We start from the raw sequence: 22,141 nt of genomic DNA on the forward strand, positions 1-22,141 counted from the left end.
CTCCTCTGGGGACCAAGCAAATGTTGCTTGTTTGTTAGGGGAAGCCACTGGCTAAAGATGCTGGAGGCCCACAGGAGGCAAAACCTTGCTCTCTTCCCTCCTGGACTTTGTCTGCTCTAATTGGCCACAAGTGCTGTTACTGCTGACATTTACCTGGTAGGGAGAAGGACCTCTCCCTCTTACATCAAGATACTAAAAATAGCTACGGCCCGCTTCCTTCAGCCCCTGCCCAGCCCACGCTTGCTCCCCGCCTCAGTGACCTTTTTCCTGGGGTGGCACAGTGCTAGGCTCTGCCTTGCAGTCTCTGTCAGGTCCCCATGTCCTTAGGCTGTCAGGAGTGGCCCTGCAGAAACACCTCCCTTTTCTTGCCTCCCTGTGGGCACTCCTTGTCTACAGTGACCACCTCATTCCTGGGCTCCAACAGGGGGCTTGCTCCATCCCCCAGTGATCTGGTGCTCAATTCTCCTCCTCCTCTTTGCTGAACCCAGACATTCTGTGGCCTTTATCCCAGGACTTTTCCATCCTTGCCATTCCAGCAGTGAAGACAAGTTAGGCTTTGGCATGGATATTGCGAGGCTGCGTGCATCCTGATCTCTGAAATGGACAGGAGCATGGGGCGCAACTATAGAATATCACAAGGATGTACTAAGGCAATGTACAGGAAAGAGTGAGTCAGTAGCTGAGCCCCTCTTGGGGGTTTTCTCATGCAGCTCCTCTGGGATCATAATAAATGAGATTGATATGCTGGAACAGGAAAAGAAAGTTCTAGAACAGGCTGAGGACTGGTAATGTGATTTCCTCCAGGTCAGGGCCTTTTGCCCATTCCCCATGTACTTCCAGTTTGGCCTGCCATGCCTGCCTAGCCAGTGTTTGTCTGGTTCGTGTCCTGGGTCAGTATGACCAGAAGTTGTGTGGACACTGGCCTTCATCCAGTAGCTGGCTGGCTTTGGACTCGGCCCAGTGGAAACAGAAGTGGTTTTCCAGGTCTGGACTTGTGCCTGGCACATGGGCTACTCCAGTGTGCCTCGGTTTCCTCAGCTGAAACGGTATGATAATGCTCTAACTTACCCTGTGCTATATGGGGGCTCAGTCATCAGCGCGTGTGTACACAGAAGAGCGCATGGTTGAATCATCATGCTGACCGCCTCAGCTGGGCCTCCCACAAGTGAGGCTAGTGGCACAGTTGGTGGTAATGACAGGGACCACCTGCTGTGTTGAGTGACTGGTGTCAGCTGCTGAGCACAGCACATGAGATGCTGAATTCAGTCTCCAAACCCCTCACACAAGGTTCTATTATACACTGCATTCCAGATGAGGAAACTGAGGCACACAGAGGCCACCCACAGTTGAAAAGGGGTGGGTCTGGAAACCAGAATCAGCCCGGCTAGAGTGATCAGCAGCTGTCCATGCCTAGGACTGTCCCGGTGTTAGAAACACAAGTTCCAAATCTTGGAGATTCGCCTCTCTTCTGAGCGACGCAGTGTGGGTGACAGGGATGTCTCTGGCAGGACAGAGTGCCTCCCCTCCATGGGTGCACTTGGATGTCTCCCAACTTGGGGACTTGCTGGTTCTGTTCTGGACTTGGCCCTTCCTGTGCCTCCCCCCTGCTCCCTGCTGGTTGCTGGTCACCACCGTTTCCATACCTAGGGCTGTGTTCCTCACCCACCGCTCTCCTCCACACTGTTCTCGGGAGGCTTTGAGAACATGCCAGTCAAGTCTTGGACCAGGTTGCACCAGTAGCTGGCTGATGCATCATGGGCTGTTGCCTGTCAGACCTCATTTTCCCTGTTTGCACAGAGGGCCTATGCAGCTCTCCTCCCATCCTTCCAAAGATTTCTGGAACCTCTCTTTTATTGTTATCATGTGTGCGATATGTGCTCGTGGTGCTCAAGGGCCATGGTCACATGTAGAAGTCTTTAACCCCTTAAGGGGCTCAAGGGGTTGCCTTCCTTCCAGAGGCAGGTTCTCATGCTTGCCCGTGTATACACTAGACTAGCTGGCTTGTTGCTTCCAGGGATTCTCCTTCCGTCTAGGAACACTGGGTACCGATGTACACTATTGTCTCACTCTGCATGGGCTTCGGATCCTTACCGTTGCACAGTAAATGCTTTACCTGCTGAATCGTTCTTCTCCTTAGCCCTGGAATGTCTTAAGAAGGAAGGCAGAAGGAATCCCCGAAGGAGTAGGGCCAGAGGCAGCAGAGGGACAGAGCAGGACAGAGACAGCTACTGGCCTGTGTTGCCCCTCTCCATGGGTGAGGAGCCAGTGCTCCTTGGGGTCCTGGGTCATTCTTACTGATGTAGAAGGTAGTGCATGTTGAGGCCAGGTCTCTCACAGAAGAAACCTGGGTATCATTGACACTCTCTCTCCCTCATCCCTGGTACCCCTTTCTCTTCCTTGAGTCTCTGTTTCTCTCACTGTCTTGCTCCTGCCAACAGTCAGGCCTTACCATGTTCCTGCCTCCACGTTATCCTCTCCAGCGCTCTCTGTCTCTCCAGTTTCCCATTGCCAGTGGGGGAAAAGTCCACATTACAAGATGGTATCAAGGCCATCTTCTGGGCTCAGTGAGGTCTGAAAGCTGTTTGTACCTCTTGGCCCACCCGAGCTTTCCACGTCTTCTGTCTTTAGTGGTATGGGGTGTAGTACCTTTGTACATGCCCGGCTTTGTGCCCAGTCTCTAGTCTCGTTGTGGATTCAGTGTGCTCGGGACCAGAACAACACTCTTCTCAGACACTACCTAAAACTACTGCCCCCAGCTACCCAGTGTGGCTCAGACCCAGATTCCGGATGTAGGGGCTGCCTGTCTCCTGCCATGGGTGTTCAGTCCCAGTGAGGACAAAGTTGTGTCACGGGGAGTGAGCAGGCTCGCATGGTAAATACAGGCGTGTGCTCCCAGCTCCGCAGCTATGTGACTTCGGGCAGCCTAGATAAGCCTTGGTAGTATGACCTATGACACGTGCTTAACAAGAATGCCTTCATCACCGGCTGCTGGAATTAAATGAAGTGCCGCATAATTAGAGTGTAAAGGGCCCTAGGACATTGTAAGGATGATAGGCACACTGCTTATCCATTTTTTTTGTCATATCAGGGAAGTATTTAAACCTTGAGTTGTCAGCCACCTTCCAGCAAGGTTCTTACTCAGTCTTAGATGTAACGTTCATTTCTGCCCACCCCCACCTTTCTTCTACCCTAGCACTCCTTCCCAGGGCCCCCTGACACCCCAAGAATTCCAACCAGTGCTTGCTGGCCTGTGTTGTCACTTTGTCACCCTATCTCCACTGAGCCCCTTCTGACCTGACCCCCCCCCCACAGGTGTCTGGACCCCAAGGATGGGGGCTAATGAAACTGTTTTGGGTGAACCCGTGTTCAAGCCAAATCATCTCCAAGAGCAACATAGGTGTGGCCAGCCAGGATTCTGGGTCCACCCACAAGCTGCTTGAGGACATATCTGGGCCACCTGCAATCAGGGACAACACCCATCCCTAGCTTCATGGGGCTCAGCAGGCACCATGGAAGTTGATCTGCAGCTGTCTCCCCCGGAGTCCAGAACCTCCACTATGTGTCTGTGTTTTGTTTGCTGAGGTCCTGCCCCACCCCCACAGTCTTCTGTTAAATTGTGTTATTATATTTAAACAAATCAATTCCATTGCAGAGTTTTCCCGTCCTAATGATGAGTTTGCAGTGCAGATGCCATTGATTTCTCACAGTCCTGAAAACCAGCTGATGAATGGCGCCCGGTGCTTCTTTCGAGAGGCACTTAGGCAGCCTGCATTTGCCTCAAGTTTCCCAGGGACACTGCCCCACCCTGCCCTCAGCTGCTGCCTGCAGTTGGGACTGAGGTCATGGGCCAAAGGAGACCCCCAAGTCATCGCCCCCTCCCATCCCCCACCCCCACCCCCGCCATGGAAGGAATGTCATGGCAGGGCCTTCGCCTGCTCTGGTGACACAGAGTGAAGATTTTTATTGATTTTAGCTCCAGGCAGGACTTACAGAGGGGAGAAGCCTTGAGGTGTAATCTTGATCTTCTACAAATCCAAAGCGCCTTTCTAGGAGTTGGCACCTCGTCCTTAGATCTGGTAGGGTTGCAGGTAAAAAGGCCACTTGAACTGCTTTTGGGAAGAGAGGTAAGGGAGGGTCAAGAGTTGCCCCTGCTGGAGAGGTGGAAGGGCTTCCCTTTGGGAAATCTGTCAGAACCCAATGTTCAAAGGCACAGGTAAGCTGCCCCCCAGGGCTTTGACTCTCAGATACCTGCCTTTCCTGCTCCTCCTAGTTCCTATGAGCAGGAACCACTACTGTTCCCAGTGTAGAGGGACCTCCAGAAAGAGAGGGAAGGGACACTTGCCTGCCAAGGCGGAGGCACAGTGGACTCTGAGAGCCAGTCCTGATTGTTGTACTTCTATGAGTGTCACAGTGGCAGGGACGCTGCCCTCACTGCCAGCCTTTCTCTTAATCCACCCTGGGTTTTTCTGTCTGCATGAACCCAGGCCTCTTGCAGGTTTGAGGCTTAGCTGCCCACATCAGCACTCTCAGGAGCTTGTCACCTGGACTGGAGGGAAGACAAGAGGGAGTGACAGGGTCTGCAGTGGACCTCAGAGGGCACGCCTGGCCTCAGTTCCTCCAAACGCTGCAGATGGCAGCACCACACTCTGAGGGGTAGGAGCCGAGGCCAATTTGCTGCCCTCTCTCCTGCTAGTTCACTCTTTTTTTTTTTTTTTTTTTTTTTTTTTGAGACCAGAGCTTGTGGCCCAGAGTTGGATGCTGTTCTTCAAGGTTACAACCAGCACCTCTTAGGCTGTGGTGGCGTTGGAGTTGGGGTAGGGGCTTGTGCATGGCTGTCCTGTGTTTCCCAGGCATCTTGAGACCACCCCTCACTGGGGACCCCGGGCTGGCCCAGCGTGCATCTTCCTGCACATTCCCAGTGGCCACAGCAGCCAGCCACCCCTCTTCCTGTAGACTGACAGCTCCTATAATCAGGTTAGTCTCCCTCTGCTCAGTGCTTGCTCTGCTGAGCCAGACCAGCTGCCTCTGATGGTCAGTCCACCTGGCCCTCTCTGTGGCGCTGGGGTGGGGGAGGAGAACTGAGGAAAGAACTCACAAGGGGGAGGCTTAGCCTCCCTCCATGTAGACCTCTTCAGGAGTCCAAATCCTTATTCTGGCATCAGGACCCTGTTCCCTTCTCCCACCTCCATGCCCCTGGGGTCCTCATGAGTGTAGCGACTGCTCCTCTTCACATGTAGGTCCCTTTGTTACACTTCTTAGAAAACTATGCATCCTTGGAAACCTAATTCCCATCTTTTCCTCTGGACTACTTCCCTGGCTCCCACCTGCACTGGGCACTCCTCTGACCTGGAACTTATCAGTGCCAATGTATTGAGAGCCTTATTCCTGGATGTAGTCCAGGAAGAAAAAAAAAACATTCCCTTTCTTCATATTATAGGTGGAAGCTTGAGAAATATCCAGTAAATGGCCTGGGCCAGCCAAGGAAAAATAAGCAACCACAGCAGAGAAAAAAACAGACAGAAGGGCCAAGACGGCCGCTTCCATCCCCTCACACACTGCAGCCCACTTCCTGCTGAGGAGCTTCATTCCCAGCTTCTCAGGACACACGTCAGGCCTGAAATAGACCCATGGAACCTTGGTGGTATCTTTACTACCCCTCTTCCATGCTGGGCATGTTGGCCTCTCCCCTTCTGGGCCCTGCTCAGTGTTAGGATCCTTGGAAGCCAGCAGGGCCAGGCCATGTTCTCTATCCCTACTTACGTTGTTTTTATAAATGCAGTGTGTAAGATGGGGGTGGGGGTGGGAGAGGTAAGGATTATGGCACACACCTTTAATCCCAGCACTCAGGAAACAGAGGTAGGCAGATCTCAGTGAGTTTGAGGCCAGCATGGTCTACAAAGTGAGTTCGAGGATAGCCAGGACTGTTATACAGAGAAACCCTGTCTTGAAAAACGTATAAATAAATAAATAAATAAATAAATAAATAAATAAATAAATAAATAAATACAGTGTGTAAATAGGACTTGCTGCCTCCCAGGAGCACCATGTTTCAGGACTAGGGCACTGCTGCAGGCGTGATTGTGCTATCAAACCCATCAGCTGCCTAATCACCATTCAGTTTGCATGTATTTTCGCTAATTCAAAAGAGAGGTACTCCTAACGACTTTTACATAAACTATATTTGTTCCATGTAAAGACGGGATTCAAATTTTCTGGGATTCAGATTAGCTGATTGTCCAGTTTTGTAGCTGTCACACATGAAGTGTTGGGAGACTGTGGTCAGAGGGCCATTCTGGGGACCAAGAGGTCAGCAGGAATGTCAGAGACCATGAGTGCTTGGGCTGCATTCTGACTAATGGAACTGGGGGGATCTCCTGACTCATGCCCCTAAACATATGGGGAATTTGAAACCCACACCTCCCAGCAAGAGGCAGAGAGTGGACTGTTATTCCAGTACTCATCGGTGTGCTGTGCATTTTGTGGGCAGTGGACTTAAGAACTTGGGACCCAGACTGTCCCACCTAAGGGAGAAAAGGGCCTGGCCAATCCTTTGTGCTCCCGTTGAGACCTCTGCCTCCTCTCGCTTCCCATCTGTGCTCTAGCTCCCTGGCAGCCCTTCTGCTTTTGGGAGCACTCTCCTCACCTGGACAGAGTCCCCCTCCTCCCCCCCCCCGCCCCATGACAAGCCTGCGCCCTCCCAGGCCTTGCAGACTGATATGCCAGGAAACAGGTGTGGGGCTGATTTCACATTTTTAATATTATGTATTTATTTTCATGCGGATCAGAAAATATGTATAATTAGTATATAAGACCCATGATTTGGCAGATGATAGCACTTTAGATGAGGCTAAGTGAAAAGGTGATTGGTTTAAAATGATTAAAATAATGATACATAGATTATTAAGGTGGAACACAGATGGGCTTGTGGAGTCAGGTGACGGGGAAGGAACACGCCGAGAGAGCCTGAGTGACAGTGGCGTCCAAGTCAGAGCCATGCCCTGGTGTTGGGGGTCCAGAGACATGAGTCCTGGCCTATAGATACCCTGCCTCATCCTGGGGACAGGTGGCTTTCCTGGATCACTCCAGAGTTTCCCTAACTATTGACGATAAGCAGTAACCCCCAAGAAAAATAGAGCTTAAGAGGAAGGACCCGTAAAGTGGCTTCCTGCCCAGGGTCACTTGACACAGGGCACAGACCCATGTTCTGGCCTCCTGCTATTGTAGGTTTTAGATAGGAAGCCAGTGTAGCTCTGGATGGCTCACTACTATCTAGCTGTCTTCCAGGCCAGTCTCAAGTCACTAGGACCAGACAGCTCTAAGGCTCCGTTGGTATCTAGCCAGGGTTTCCATCCTGTCTGCTGATCTCTCTCTGTTCAGTAGGAGATGGGGGCTGAGACATTTGAGAACCATGAGCAGAGTGCTCCTTGAATAGTGCTCGGCTCAGTCGTGGTATACAGTGGGAGGGGACCACAGAGCTGCCTGATATCCTCAGCTCATCAACCCTTTGGCGGTTCTGGAGGTCTTAGGGGCAAATGGGCGATAAAGAAAAGAACAAAGGCCTACATAGCCTGAGTGGCTGAAGACACCTGCCACTGTTTCCTCCTTTGCCTCCTCCACCAGCTACCAGCTAGCCTATTCCACCATCATTTGGCCTCATGACACCAGACTTCCAGTAACTCTCCCTGCCTTCCAAAAGACTAGCAGCAAACCTCTCAGGTGCTCACAGCTACTGCAAGCTGGCCCTCATGGACACTACTCTCCAGCTGCCTCCTCTTCTCTGGGACATGGTTCAGTCTGGCAGCATGCTGGATGACCTTGAGCAGCCCCCTCCCGCACCCCACTAAGATCTTTATGGTACCAGCCCAGTCCATCTCTAAGGCTTCTCTTACTCCAAACCCTGTCTACCTGCCCTGGCAAATGAAGGCAGTGTCCATGTCTGTCTATGCAGGAGACCCAGCGTGGTGAGGTGAGCTGGGAGCCTGTTCACTTGCTGAGGTGTTGGTGCCAGGTGGGATGAGTAAGTGATTTCATTCATGAATGGATGCATAAATAAGTGGGTATGCTTAACATCCACCCTTGGTTGCTGCTGCTGCTGCTGTTGGAGTCTTTCCAGCCTCTCAGAGCAGTGGCCGAGAGGACTGGCCAGCGACTGGCTACGGCACCGTGCCAGCCTGTCTGGGTTCATATCCCGGCTGTGACCTTGAACTGTTTTTCTTCTTCTCTCTCTTACGTTTCCTCGTCTTTTAAAATGAGTACAGTATGTGCTTCCTAGGGTGCCGTGAGACTAAATGAATCAGTTGGCATGAAGTGCTTAGACAGGTGCAGCTAAAGGCCCTTTAAAGAAGTTAGCCACTACGATGATTAGCAAAGAATGGGGAGATGCTGGATGAAGTCTTGGAGTCCCTAGGAGCTTTGGAATGTTATAGGTAGAGAAGTGCAGCAAGTTGTAATTGGGAGCTTTCATTATAAGCATTTCTGATAAATTGTTTAAAGAAGCTTCATCAGAAACAGGAGTCAGGTGCCTTAGGACCCAGGAGTTTATTATGGTTTTCCTAACTCTATAGACATTTACAATTCAACATATTTTTCAAGAGGGCCTCCAAGATTGCATAAACGTAAGCCTCTCTATAGATCCAAGTTTTATCAGTGTGCCTGCTTCTATGCTCCCCCTTCTTTGGTCCCAGCAGGAGGTGACACTGTCCACTCTTAGAGGCACCTAACTTCTTAGCCTTAGACACCATGTTGTGTGCAAGCTGGCCTCTTACATGCATTTTCCAAACCTGAGAATGGCCTGAAGGGTTCTGGGCAGTTCCCAGACAGGACTGTCTTTCTCTTCCCTTCTAGAATATCCCTGGCAAAGGGCCTGCTTCACACAAAGGTCTGGTGCTGGGCCCTGTTGCTTCTGTGCTTCTGAGCTGAGGGCTTTTGCGTGCAGGCTGAGATCCGCCTACTCTCTCTTCTTCCCCTGTGCATGCCCTGCTGTGTGGGCACGAGAAGGCAGTTAGGCTGTGGGAAGCTGGTTGCTGAGTTGTACGGTTGTCACTGGACTGTTTGGTTGTGTGCCAAGTCAAAGGTTTAGTGCCAGGTTAGGGTCCAGGACTGGCATTGCCCTCACGGATCTCTTTGGTCACCAAAACCACATGATTCTCACCTGAAGGGTAAGGAGCAGACAGGCAAAGATGGGGTCATCCCTCTTATCAGTAATCTCGGAGTAAGTAGTACAGAGAGCCCATAGCTCAGGAGAGCCCAACAGGTGCAGCTAGCTCCAGAGGACAGACCGTTATCTGGGGACGACCCCTGGGTGGGCACTCTGGACACTTGCTGCCTCCACTGGCAGCAGGGCCTCCAGACCCTGCTCTGAGAGGAACATTTATAACTCACAGCTGTGCGGTCCTGAGCCCAACTGACTGTGGTAAACCGATCTGGCTTCAGGAAGTCCCAACCCAAGGCCACTCCCAACTCGACCCCACATTCTCCTCACCTCCTGACACCCACATCCTGTTCTCAACAGGAGGGTAGGCCGTGGGGCCCAGCCAGGGTCTCCAGCTGCAAAGCACCAGGATGGCACTAGAACTGCGAGGCCATTGGCATCATCAGGACCTGCCTCAAAGACAGATATATAGGAACACTAAGGTCATCAGAGGGCTAGTGACTGTCCAGAGTCTACAGGATCAAGGATCAGGAGTGCTGACTGGAGGATCAGGAGCATGCTCGGAGCGCCCAGCATGATCCAAAGAGGGGTTGATGCCAACCACTGTAGCACAGGGGAGCCCGTTGAAAGAGAGGAGAGCTCCAGGGAATGCTGGGGAAAGACACACCATCTTGGATCCCAGGTTTCTGCATTGCCACCTTCATTCTGTTGCATCATTCTCTGGAAGCCCTGTACCACCCCCTGAGATTGTGTGGGCTGGGAAAAAGAGGGAGGATGCTGTTGCAAGCTTCCAGCCCTCTGTGGCCTTGGCCCTGCCACCTGCCTTGGCCCCGATGCTTGGACCAAGCACTTCCTTCTCTGCTGTGTTTTCCCTGCAAACAGAACTAATTCATTGTAATGAGTTTACAGGATCTTGGCCCAGGAAACTCTAGAAGTTTGTGACAATATTCTAAACTCAGAACCAGAAAGAACATGTATTTTTGTTTTATTGGTTATGTATTTATTAAAGTATATTAGAACTGCCAACCTATGTATAACTCTTTACTTTGTGGCTCTCCTCCGCTTTAAACTGGTTCTGGAGGGTAGGGAGTCTAGCTGAACTGGTGGGTTCCATGTTTAGTAAGAGACCCTGTCTCAAAGACACAATGAGGAACACCAGGTATAGTAGCACCCACCTTAACTCCCACCCCTAGAGATACAGAAACAGGCTGATGTTAGTGACTTTAAGCTAGCCTGATCTTCATCGTAAGTTCCAGGCCAGACAGAGCCTCATGGTAAGACCATGTCTCAAAAACAAACAAAAAAGGTGGAGCATGAATATAGAAGCTACTCAATGTTGTGTGTCAATGTACATGTACAAAAATTAAATAGATGTGGGCTATAGAAATGGCTCGGTGACTATAGCATATATTGCTTGTCCAGAGAACCTGACTTTGCTTTCCAGCACCCACATCAGATGGCTCACAACTACCTATAGTACTAGCTCAATTACTCTGGCCTCCAACCTCCATGGGCACCGGGACTCATGTGCACATACCCACACACAGAGACATACACGGTGGCTTACGGAAGAGCAGCTCTGCACAGCATGCATTAACAGCATCTGGATCTCAGAGCCATTCTTACTCCCTTAAGGTTATCAAGGCTCTGTACAGTGGCTGGACTAGGAGGTAAGGAGGACTGGGCAATAGTTCTGTGGGCAGAAACACTAGAGATGGGGACAGTGTAAACAGCTGTCCCTTGGTGATGATTCTGTTCTCGAGGAGTCAGGGACAGTGAGTGTCTAAGACATGAGGATACCGTGCGGTGGGTGATAGTGTTGTTTTGTTTTAGCGTTTATTTGTTTCCTTGTTTGTTTGAGATCAGGGAGTGTTTTCTCATCTCATCGTGCGTGTGGATTGAACTCAGGTTGTCACGGCAGGCACCTGCTAGCTCACCTGCTTGAGACTGTGTTCTAAGAAGTGAAATACGGGCAGAAAAGAGAACCCATGCAACATGGGGAGGGGGGGGGCTCTGATGGATAGTTAAGGAAGGCTTTTCATGAGCTTGGAGGCTAGTGCAGTGGGGAGGAGGATGGTCTCAACTGGGGACAACAGAGGGAGTTAGAGAGGTAGAGACAGCAATCGAGGAATCATTGACAGCCTGCCAGGTCCTAAGAGAGCTCTGGTAGCTTGGGACTGGGGGTATTGGGGAAGAGATGAGTAGCAGTTGAGTCTAAATGTTCCTGAAACCCTGCATCAGGCTTGCTGCGGACTCAGATGGACGATCCTGTGGATCAAGGGTGGTCAGGACAGACTGGCAGGTTTGGAACAGAGGCAGAGGAGATTGTCATTTTCTCTGTCCTTGGACTGCTGGGAGTAAAGAGTGGGACCCTAGAAGGCAGTCTGCTCTGGATCGTTGGAGGTGCTGCACCTCTGAGCCACATAGGACGAGCCAGGGAGCATCTAGACCGGAGTCTGGAAAGAGACTGTGACTGGAGATGCAAGGTCGGGAATTGTTTGTGGCCGGTGTTGCAAGCTAGGCAGCCAGTGAGGTCACCCTGAGAGAGAGCTTGTTGAGAGTGTGCAGGCCAGGAGTCTGGGTCTGAGTCACAGCCATCTGGCCTGGCCCTGGGGAGGGGACAGGAATGGATGTCAGGAGGGCGCAACGAGAGAGAGAGAGAGAGAGAGAGAGAGAGAGAGAGAGAGAGAGAGAGAGAGAGAGAGAGAGAGAGAGAGAGAGAGAGAGAGAGGAGAGCAGAGCCAGCTCTAAGTGGGCAGAAGATGTCATCAGGGAAACTGGGAAGGGCAGTGCAATGCAGAGGGAACAGAGGGAACATACACAAAGGCTCAGAGGCCTTAATAAGGAGGCAGTATCCAGAGAGGGCTGTTAGAGACTAGAGGCTTTCTTCTGCCACACAAGTGGAGAGGACCCTAGGTGTCCCATTGGGCTGCTAGTGAACCCGTGTCCTGGTCTTTTGTTCTTCTGGCAAGGCCCCAGCAGCCCTCTAACCCTAAGGTCTGTCTGTTTCTCTTGGAGAAGTCCTGTTGGGCCCTTTTGGCCTCCTGCCCATCTAGGGCTCTTGGGCCCATGATTGTGCCCCTTCCAGAGTACAGGGCTCAAGGAGGCAGTTCAAGGGAAAGACAAGAATAGCCCCCTGTTGCATTCCTGGGCAGGAATGGGTCTTTGTTCTTAAAGAGAGAACCACTGTCCAGGGCTGCCGGAGGGTTGGACTGCTGACCACTCTGTCACAGGCAGGCGACTGTGATTCTATCCTGTGATTATTTTCTCTCCTTACCTAAGCTGTCTGTCTCAGTGTGTCCCAACTGGGCCAGGACAAGGCTGGTGAGACAAAAAAAAAAGAGCATTTGTATCCTCCTGGGTCCTCTCTCAGCTCCTGGACACTCCCTTTTGGTGTTCAGGACTGGGGGTGGGGGTTCCCACCTTGCTACCATGCAGGACTTTGGAAGCTGCACCTGCACCCAGAGAGTCCTTGAGCCGTCTCTTTTTTTTTCTAACGACCCTGAAGCTCCCTCACTTGCCTCGGGGCAGGTGGGCAGAGGGAATAACAGTGGGTTCCCATTTCCCAAGAGCTTTAGGGAATGCAACTGAGGCTTTGGGGTTGAGGGAAAAACCTGTAACATGCAATGCGCCAGAGCAATGTGGAACTCCTTAGAGAGAAGCTCTGTCCTGCCTGGGGGCTCAGCAGGACAGGGGCTTTGGACATTAGACACGGGGCCACTGGAGCAAGGCCAGCCCTCTGCAGGTGCCGACACTGGTAGGGAGGGTAGGCCGCTTGCTGGCTTCTGACATTTCTCAGTCTGAGAGTTGCATGGAACCTAGGTGAGGACTTGGGAAAGTGTGAGAGAAGGGGCCCCATGATTCTGCATTAGGATTAGGGGAGCGAGCCAAGGCTGCTTTGATGCTATGGGGCTCTGTGTCATCTCAGTGGCAGGAGACTGTGGGTAATCTAATTAATGTGCTCTGCGGATGGCCAAGTAATCCCAGGGCCTTTAGACTCACTTTCTTTAAGCCTCCCTCCACCTGTCCCTGCCTTAATCCCCTCCTGCCTCAGTGATTTCTGGCAGGGCTGGACTTATCGCCATTGAACAGATTGGTAAGCCAGGGCTCGGGAGGACAAAGTGTGTAGGATGTCACAGCTAATTTGTCAGGGGGCCCTTTGAACTTGAGCCATCTGAATCCAAAGTCTAGGAGCTTAAAACAAACTCTACCATCTCCCACGTTCTTCTAGAATATCCAGGCATAAACCACCTTTCGGCGTTCTCTTTGTGGAGGGAAGGAAATAGAGGCCCAGAGAAAGCAAGGCAGTTGCGAAGAGCCACACAGCAGCAGCCAGTCAGGTCTAGCATCAGAAGCACATCTGGTACCCTGCTCCCCAGAAGGCACAGAGGTGCCCCGTGGACCCTGCCCACCACTGCCCACAACACATGCTGCATTAAACTCTCTGGCAGTCCTCGCCTTTTGAAGGCACCCGGTTCTGAACCCCAAAGCTTTCCAGTGCCCATTGTTTAAATATAGATTACTAATGAAATGCTTTTTCTTCCCCTTCCCAGTGAATAGTTGTGTAAAGTTAATTTGCAGTGTTATGTAAATTCTGTTTAACTTCAATCAAGTTTCTAATTATGTTTTTACCGCAGTAATTCCCATTTGATTTGTCGTCTCCTGTTAGGTATTTAACGTGCAGTGGGCAGGCTTGCTTTCTCCCGTCTCTCCATCTTCCAGCACCCACTCCTGCAGACCTCCTGCCTTTCCCTCGTCCATCACCTCCTCTTCCCCTCTTCATTCATGAGTTTCCCTTTCTCTTGCTCACTCTTTGAGTCATCCCCTCCCTACCTTCTGCCCCCCCCTCCCGCCCCGCCATCCCGCCCAGCTCTTGTTTCTTACTCTTCCAGGTCTTCCTCACTCTGTCCTGAGTCCTCTGACCACTCAGGTCTCGCTCTGTTGCCCCTATGTATTCTCCATCCTTTGTGACCCAATGAGTGTTTCCCCTTCTTCGAGTCTTCTCTCTCTGTCTCTCACGCCCTTTCTCCTTTCCCTTGTGACCTTTAGCCATTATCAAACATGTCGGGACTGCTTCCTAGGGTCTCCAACACTGAAGGAAAAGCAGAATTCCTGGGCTTGAATCCTGAGCATCTCCTCAGAAATCAGGGTTTAGACTTGGAAATGGGGTCAGGCACTCATAGGTAAACTGTTCCCAGGGCTGAGGAGTTGGGCATGGGTGAGAGACGTGGACTCTGGCTCTGATAGGCAGCCTTCTTGTTAGTGTCGTTTCTGTGGCTACACCCTCACCCCACCACTATCTGTAAAGCCGAGTGACAGGCGCCCTGGTACTCAGCCGCTGAGAGAAGAGATGAGGTGGCTTCCTTGAAGAACTTTCTGGGGCCAGATGGATAGGGCTTTTATCTGGGAACCCTCAGCCACACCCCTCACTTTTCTCTGGCTTCCCAGGGTTGCTTTTATAGGCAGCTTCTGGGCTGCTGGGCCCTGGTATCCAGGCCAGGCCTGAGCCAGGGTAGGTGGAAACTAGGCAGGTACTCACACAGCCACCAGCAAGGCAGATACAGGATGCAGTCTGCAGTCTTGGGCCTGTCTCTGTGGTGTCAGGCAGAGGTGGAGCTACTAGGTAGCAACAGGTTCTCTTCCCTTGACCTCTAACGTGCAACAGCGTCTCTTATGGAGTCCTGCTATGGAGCTTACATTCTGTCTCCAAGTCCCTGAGGCTACCTCTCTGGGCCTTGAGTCTGAGGTCTATCCTGTTATTTGAGAGTTGCTAGCAGCCACAGAGGGCCCGCCTGTCGTGTGTCTGCCCTTCTGGAGCAGAGGCAGGAAGGAAAATAGCAGACAGAGGCCTGGGTGGGCATGTGTCCCTCGTCCTGACATCCTTGTCCCCCACAGTCGTGGCTTCTCATCCAGCATGGCCAGGGACAGAAAACAAATGTTTGCCAAGAGCATCTCTCTGAGGAAAGGCCACTGGTCACGTGTCCTTCAGAAACCTGAGCTGGTCCAGCCTGCCCTGCTGGCCCTTGTGGCCACCTCACCCAGTGAGTAGTTGTGTGTGTGTACATACATGTGAGACCAAGGAAACCTTGACCGTCTCATGACTGCTCTTGCCCTGTTTATCTAAGTAAGCAGTTCAGGCCAGCTAAAGCAAGGAGGCTGTGGCAGCAGCGAAGGACACAGGACAGGCACTGTAGTGCAGTGGGGGGCCCTGAGCCAGGTATCAGAGTTCCTGGGCCACTGCGCTACCCTCTCCACAAGGGTCTCCTGCTCCATCTGACCACAGAAGCCCTTCCAGCCCCAACACAGAGGCTTGTTCCTCTGGCAAGGCCAAGCCCCAAAAGGCAGCATCCCAGCCAAAAACGGGGCTGAGTATGAAACCTGCCTCCAACTACTGTGGCCCCAGACCTGTGCCATAGAGTCCTGACCCTCGGCTTCGCCCCCACCCCCACCCAGAAAGCCACTGAATGTATATTAAGCACCTACTGTGAGGCAGGCCCTGGTTCATGTGGAGGTAAGGAGGTTCTCCAGAGCCTTTGGGGAAACCCCATGTCTGACGTGTTTCCATCTTGTTGGAGGATTGAGATCAAGTCCCTTCCACAGTAAGAACCCTATGACCTTGTCATGAGATGACCTGTACCACCTACCACTGTTCAGGAGGCTGAAGCACAGTGTTGGGTCAGAGCTTACTGGGTGGGGGTGGGGGTGGGGTGGGGACTTTCATTCCCTGAGGACTGAGGACTGACTGAGCAGGTGTTCCTAACTGAGGAGGGGCCCTTTCTCCAGGGAGCAGCTGCGTGCAGCTGGCAGATATGCAGGCCAGGATGACTTCTGGACATCTGGGGCCTTCTATGAACCCTGCAGGCAGGGAAAGACAGCCCTGAAATCGCTCCGAATGGGCCATCCTTGCATTTTACGCCTTCACCAGTCTTTCCAGGAACCATGCTGCCTTCCCAGGCCTGGAAGGGGGTGGGGGAGGCATATTTGGTGAGTTACCTGCATTCCTGTATTTATCTCTTTCTTGGCTGACTCTTCCCAATCTCCTTTCTTTAACTTCTTGGCATGTTTCCTTGCTGGACCTGTGTTCCAGTAAAACCACATCCCCCAGTCCTAAAGGTACTAATTGCCAAATCAGTGGTGGCCTCCTAGATGGGCCAAAGAGATCAAGAAGGTGAGACCTGTTAGAAGAGGCAGCTGTGGCTAGGAATTGGGATACGGCTACCCGGGCTCTGGGAGGGAAAGGCACACTTGGTACAGGGTGTCGAGATGAGGAGGTACCGGGAGCCATCTCAGCACACCAGTTATCCCTAAGCTTTGCTGTGATAACATTTAGGGGTGTAGTATTCAATGTGAAGAAGAGAAATGGGGAACCTCTGTGCAGAGAAAAGCTAGAGGGGTGAACCCAGTGGCTGCCATTTTACCACTTACATCTGCATGTGGGTGCTGGGCAGGGTGGCTGCAGAGTGACGAGGCCGGAGTCTGCAGTGCCATCTGGGCCTTTGTCCCAGCTCTAGCTTGCACACGACAGCCCCAGGGTTGGCCTTCCACTGCCAATGGTCATTTGGTAGTTCTAGTGTGCTGGCCACCTGCCAGGCTGAAGGCTGACCCCTGCCCTTCACCCCACTTGTGTGAGGGCCACAGGCCATTGGCCTTCAGCATCTCTGAGCCCCTCCCGGGCTTCCTGCCTCAGGATTCCCAGTGGTCGAAACCAGACCTCTTGTCTAGAACTGGTAGCCAGGGTGTGGCTCGTGTCGGTTCTGCCAAAGCTCAGCAGATGCAGCTTCCCTCCTGTCAGGATTTCCAGGGCCAGGAGGCCTGCTGGGCTATGCCTTGGTGGGGCGTTGCTAGGGCTGCCGTATGTAGGCAGGAGAGTGAGGTTCCAGAGGCGGCTGGTGTCTCCCACTCTCAATAAACAGGAGAAGCCTATGTTGAGGTGGGCCTAGGGGCCACCTGGGAGGTCTTTCTCTCCCTAATGTCTAGCAGCCTGATGGAAACCCAATGTAACTGCCTCCCATTGGCTGGGGAATATATGACGGAGGGGCCACGGAGGGACTAAAAGCTGCATCTACTTCTACATCCTCTTCCACCATGAGGCAGGGCACCAACTTCCTTTTTTACTGTACCCTCAGCCTGGGTGGGCGTATCCCCAATTCCTGAGCCATAGAGAATGTGCTAGAGTCACCTACACTGCTGGAATCAAAGTGTGCATGGGTGATTCCATGGGCTTTTCCCTGCATACTACGTGGGTGGTCTGTCACGTCAGCACTAGGTCAGACTAATTCCCACAGGGTCCTGCTCAGCTGCATCCAAGGTTATATGCTCAGGGGTGAAACCCAGCTGTATTTTTTTTTTGAGACCAGGTTTCTCTGTAGCTTTGGAGTTTGTCCTGGAACTTGCTCTTGTAGACCAGGCTGGCCCCAAACTCACAGAGATCCATCTGTTTCTGCCTATGAGTGCTGGGAGCCACCACCACCCAGCTCCCAGTTGGTACTTTTATCATGGCCTCATTCTGTAAAATAAATGATCAGAGCCCCAGAGGTCAGAGGCCATGGTGACCAAGCCTGCCAGGCTTCCTAGTCCATCCTGCCTCCAGAAAGCAGCAGCCCTTATAGAGAGACCTCTGAGGCCCTCCCTCTCTCCTGATCCTGGTGGAGTTGATGGGACAGGAAGCCAGGGCAAATGGGAGGATGGGTCTAGCCCAGAGATGAGGTACAATGAAGGCTGTCCCGTTCCCCAGGGCTGCAGACACATGGGTCACCCCCCACAGGAAGCCCTACCCAAGCACTACCTTGGCCCACCCAAGCTTCCCGACTGAAGTGTCTCCTATTCCCGTGGGAGCCACCACCAAGAATCCTACCCTCTTGAGAAAGGAAGGACTGCCCTGCCTCTGACCTGTTCTGACTCCTCCCAGGCTGTCCCATTGGTAGAACTCTCAGCTTGCACAAGCCCACACCCTGCATGTGGATGACTGGGCTCCTTCGGACAATCACTAACCTTCAGACTCATGGGAGAAACCTCAGAGCAGGCCTGCAAGCCAGACACCCGGATTCTTTCTCCAGAATCTGCCACTGGTTGGTTTGGTGATCCGCTTGGGCAAGTCCCTTGCCCACTCTGGACCTCATCTATAAAAAGCCAGGGAGAGGTGGATGCTTTGCCCAGCATAAGCGGTCAGGAAAATGAAACCCTTAGCAGAGGATGAACTTAGGATTGGTGAAGACAGCCAGACTTGGGTGACCACTCACAAGTCTCTCCCACATACCTGAGGATGAGGATGGGCCCCTTTTCTGCCTCCCAGCCCAGCAAATAGACCATGTCTGAGCTCTGCCTCACTTAGGCAGCTGTGTGGATCTGTAGGTGGAAGTCTGGTAGTGTGGGTGGCGGCTCTGAGCAGGTATTCTAGCCCATTCTTCTCGCCCCTGGAGGTATCTACACACCTGAGACACCTCCTCAAGCCAGGTGGCCACCAGCCCAGTACAGTTCAGTATGTCCATGGATGTCTGGTACCAAGGGGACCAAGGAGAGGGTCAGGACTCCAAAGAAAGTGGGTTCAGGTCATTGTGGTGAGTAAAGGTAGGTGGGAAACACCTCGCGCTTGTGCGCCAGTTGATAAACAGTGGGGAAGCTCCTGACACAGGAGCCCCTCCACGTCAGGATCCACTCTGTCCTCTAGCCTTACAGAACCTTTATCATTGAGTGCTGTGGAGTGATCCCTGAAAGTCAGACAGAGGTACAGAGGAAGAAGAAGACAGTGCCCCCAAAGTGCTTAGACTGAGGAGTCATGGGTTCTTGGGGAGAGAAATTGGCAGTGAGAAGCCTGAATGTGCATCCAGCATGGGGTCCCTGAGTCACGAGGAGACAAAAAGACCAGAGTGTATGCCAGCACCTGGGACCCAGGCCAGCCTCCCTTTCCTGTGTACTGGAGTGGTCGTCTCAAGCTGACACCATGCCCCTCATGGCTTCCTCTGGGTGTCTCCCTTTCCCACCTAGTTCTAGGTGGATCCCATTGTTCCTTCCGCCCTCTGTGGCTCTCTGTTCCCTGTGGGAGGGGCTCTCGTATAGTCCAGAAGCTCTGGCAGTGGGTGGAGTCATGGGCTGGATGGTTATGAGTCACTATTGCTGAGCTTGTGTGTCATCAGATTGCACGCTGGGCTGTTTCCCCTGCTGGCTGCCTCTTCTCTCCCACCCACATATGGGGGCTGCTCCTCTGGAGGGGACAATGCTGTGTCCACACGCTCAAAACAACCCAGGACAGAGAATCTGGGGGCTAAGCTCCAGACCCCAGATTCCCTGAACCTGGAATAGTGTCCTCCATCCCCAAGCTCCATTTCCAGTGCAGTGGAGTGAGTGATGGTGGGTGAGCCAGCGCTCTCAGCCCAGGCCTCAGGGGAAACTCAGACAGTCTTGGATGATAAACTGTCTCAGATCAGTGAAGTTGGGTCCTAGGGTAGAGCCTGCAGCAGGCTGAGGTGCTCTGCTTTGGGTGGCCTTTAGTGGCCACCTTCTCTTCTCTACTCAAGAGCCCCTGGGAAGACAGTCCTGTTGACTCAGTTCACAGATCCTAGAGCTAGCTGGTACCGAGGTCAGCTCTGTCACTTTCTGACCCTAACCATGTGGCCTCCAGGACCTGAGTCTTATTTTCCTCATTTGTGCAATGAGGATGCCATTGCCCATCTCATAGAATTGCTGTGAGGTGTATAAGTAGGCTCATAGTGGGCTCATATGTATAAACCGTGTATTAAGACCAGACCAGGCGCAGAGGCCGTAGGCACCATGTGAGTGTCACTGTCTGCCTCTTTAATCCAAGCAGAGCCCACAACACTGTGACCACACTTACCTCTCCTTAAGTAACACTCCAGCTAAGTGTTTCCCTTGCTCTGTTTCTGTTGTTGTAGCAAACTACTTGAGACTGGATAGTTTAGAAAGAATAGAAGTTTATTTGGCCCACAGTTCTGGAGTATGGGGAGTCCAAGTGTCTAGTGGTAGTATCTGCTGGGGGCTTCCCAACACAGCAGAGGGGGTTGCGTGGCAAGACTGAACTCTTCTGTGAAGCCACTAATACCACCATGAGGGCCCCACCCTTACACCCTCACCCAATCCTACATACCTTCTAAAGGCTCCACCTCCAAACCATTAACACATATACTTTGGGGACACATTCAGACTGTAATATTGGGGTGCTCAAAGCCTAGGATTAAACTCTAGAGCAACCTGAAGAGACTGCTCACCTTGGGCCTTCCAGGTCTGTCAGTCTTCGGGATGAGTGGGCTGTTGAGGCTGCTACTCCTCACCCTGACAGTCCAATCAAGTAACTGGGATGCAGGCTCCTCCTTCTGAAAGAACAGGGGGATTCCCAGTTGCTATGGAGAAGGACACCTTATGTCTGCAAGAAGACTTGGCTGGCATGTTCCTGGGGCGCATCAGCACCTCCAGTGCAGAGAGGCAACCTGCTCTGGGTGTGCCCTGGCTCAGGGATGGGTGAGCTGACATCACACCCATAATTGGTGCCGGGAGATGCCGAGGCTGAAACATACTGGCACCATTCGGGGCTGGGCTCCGGGCACCCAGGAAGGCAAAACTAACTCGTCTCAGGCCATGCAAAGCAAAGCAGGTCGGGGATGCCCTTCTCTGCCTGCCACCTGCTGATGCTGTTCTCCTCCCAGAGTTTATTGAGCTGCATAGGTCTCACCCCTCTTTCCTAGAAGCTGACCGGCTGGAAACTTCAGGGAATGGGAGGCAGCTGGCCCAGGTGAGGAGAAGGTGAAAGGCGAAAGCTGTACACAGAGTGCAGCTCTGACAGACAAGGTGCTGGTAGTGAGGATGAATTGGTCAAGTGCCTGGGGACATACTGTGGAGTGCTGTGGTCCTACAGACTCACTGGCCATCTATGGAGGGAAGGCTGGATCACCCTATAACATCTCGTCCCCCCACCCGCCTTGTCACACCACTGGGGAAACAGGCTCAGGGCCGTGCAGACTGAAGCCACGGGAGAGAGAGGATTCTAGCTAGGCCTGGGTGGTGATAGAACCTTAATAAGAACAGGGCTTGCCTTAGTCTGGAATTTATAAATCTGGGCTCCACTACTTTCCAAGCACATGTGGCCAGAGTCCCAGGAGATGCCTGCTAGGGAGTGTGATTGCCTGGGGATGGGGGTTGAGGTCATAGGGAATACACAATCCCCGGTGCCCAAACTTCTTGAATTTCCTGTACCAGTTAATGGCTACGAAGCCAACTCATCCAGGCCTTTAGTCATGATGGCCCTAGATGGAGAAACTAAGGTCTGGAAAGATGGGCTGCTTATTTGTGAGCCAAGACTGGCTCCCCTGGTTTCTTAGCTCCCCGCTCACCCACACATTCCCCACATGACTACCTGTTCCTATGGGACTGTCCATCTACCTGCCGTCCCACCTCAGCTCAAAATGGGAATGCATGGCCAGGCAGAGAAGCCACCAGGGTTCCACTTCCCAGCGCCACCTCCCGCCTTATTGTCCTTTGCTTCTCTTTTGCTCCTCTCGCTTGTGGTAGCCAGGGTCATTTGTTAAAGGACAGAAATAAGTTACTGAGGGAGAGAATGAGGAAATGACAGTTCCTAGATGTCTGTTGACAGCTCCTATTTTAAAAATGAGAGCCTAGTCTCAGTGACCCTCGTTCATCACGGCATCTTTGGGTTCCTGATGACTTTAGAGTGTGGACCGAGTTTCACAGGCAGTCTCTCCTGTGGATGGTTTCTGCCAATGTTCTCTTCTCCAAGAGCAGCCTGGAACATCCCTTGATGCTCAGGGATATCTATGAGGGCCCCGGAGACAGATAACCCCCCCTGGCTTGTAGTTGTCACCTGCCCAGCAGGTCAACCCACTTCTCCTGCCACATCCCTGGCTCCCTGGTCAGAAAACCTGGTGTCCCTGGGCTGGTTAAGTCTGTGAGCAGTTCCTAGACCGTAGACCTCCTAATGGATATTCCCAGGCATCCCTGCCCATGAGTTCACAACTTGAGCCA

General features: G+C 52.4%; 1 long non-coding RNA gene across 1 annotated transcript in view; it reads left to right on the top strand.

Moving 5' to 3' along the window:
* LOC119827326 overlaps positions 1–22,141 on the top strand; it is a 109,485-nt gene that overhangs the window by 48,433 nt on the left and 38,911 nt on the right. The window lies entirely within an intron of this gene.

Source organism: Arvicola amphibius, chromosome 12 (genome assembly GCF_903992535.2).
Source record: "Arvicola amphibius chromosome 12, mArvAmp1.2, whole genome shotgun sequence".
Classification (NCBI taxonomy): Eukaryota; Metazoa; Chordata; class Mammalia; order Rodentia; family Cricetidae; genus Arvicola; species Arvicola amphibius.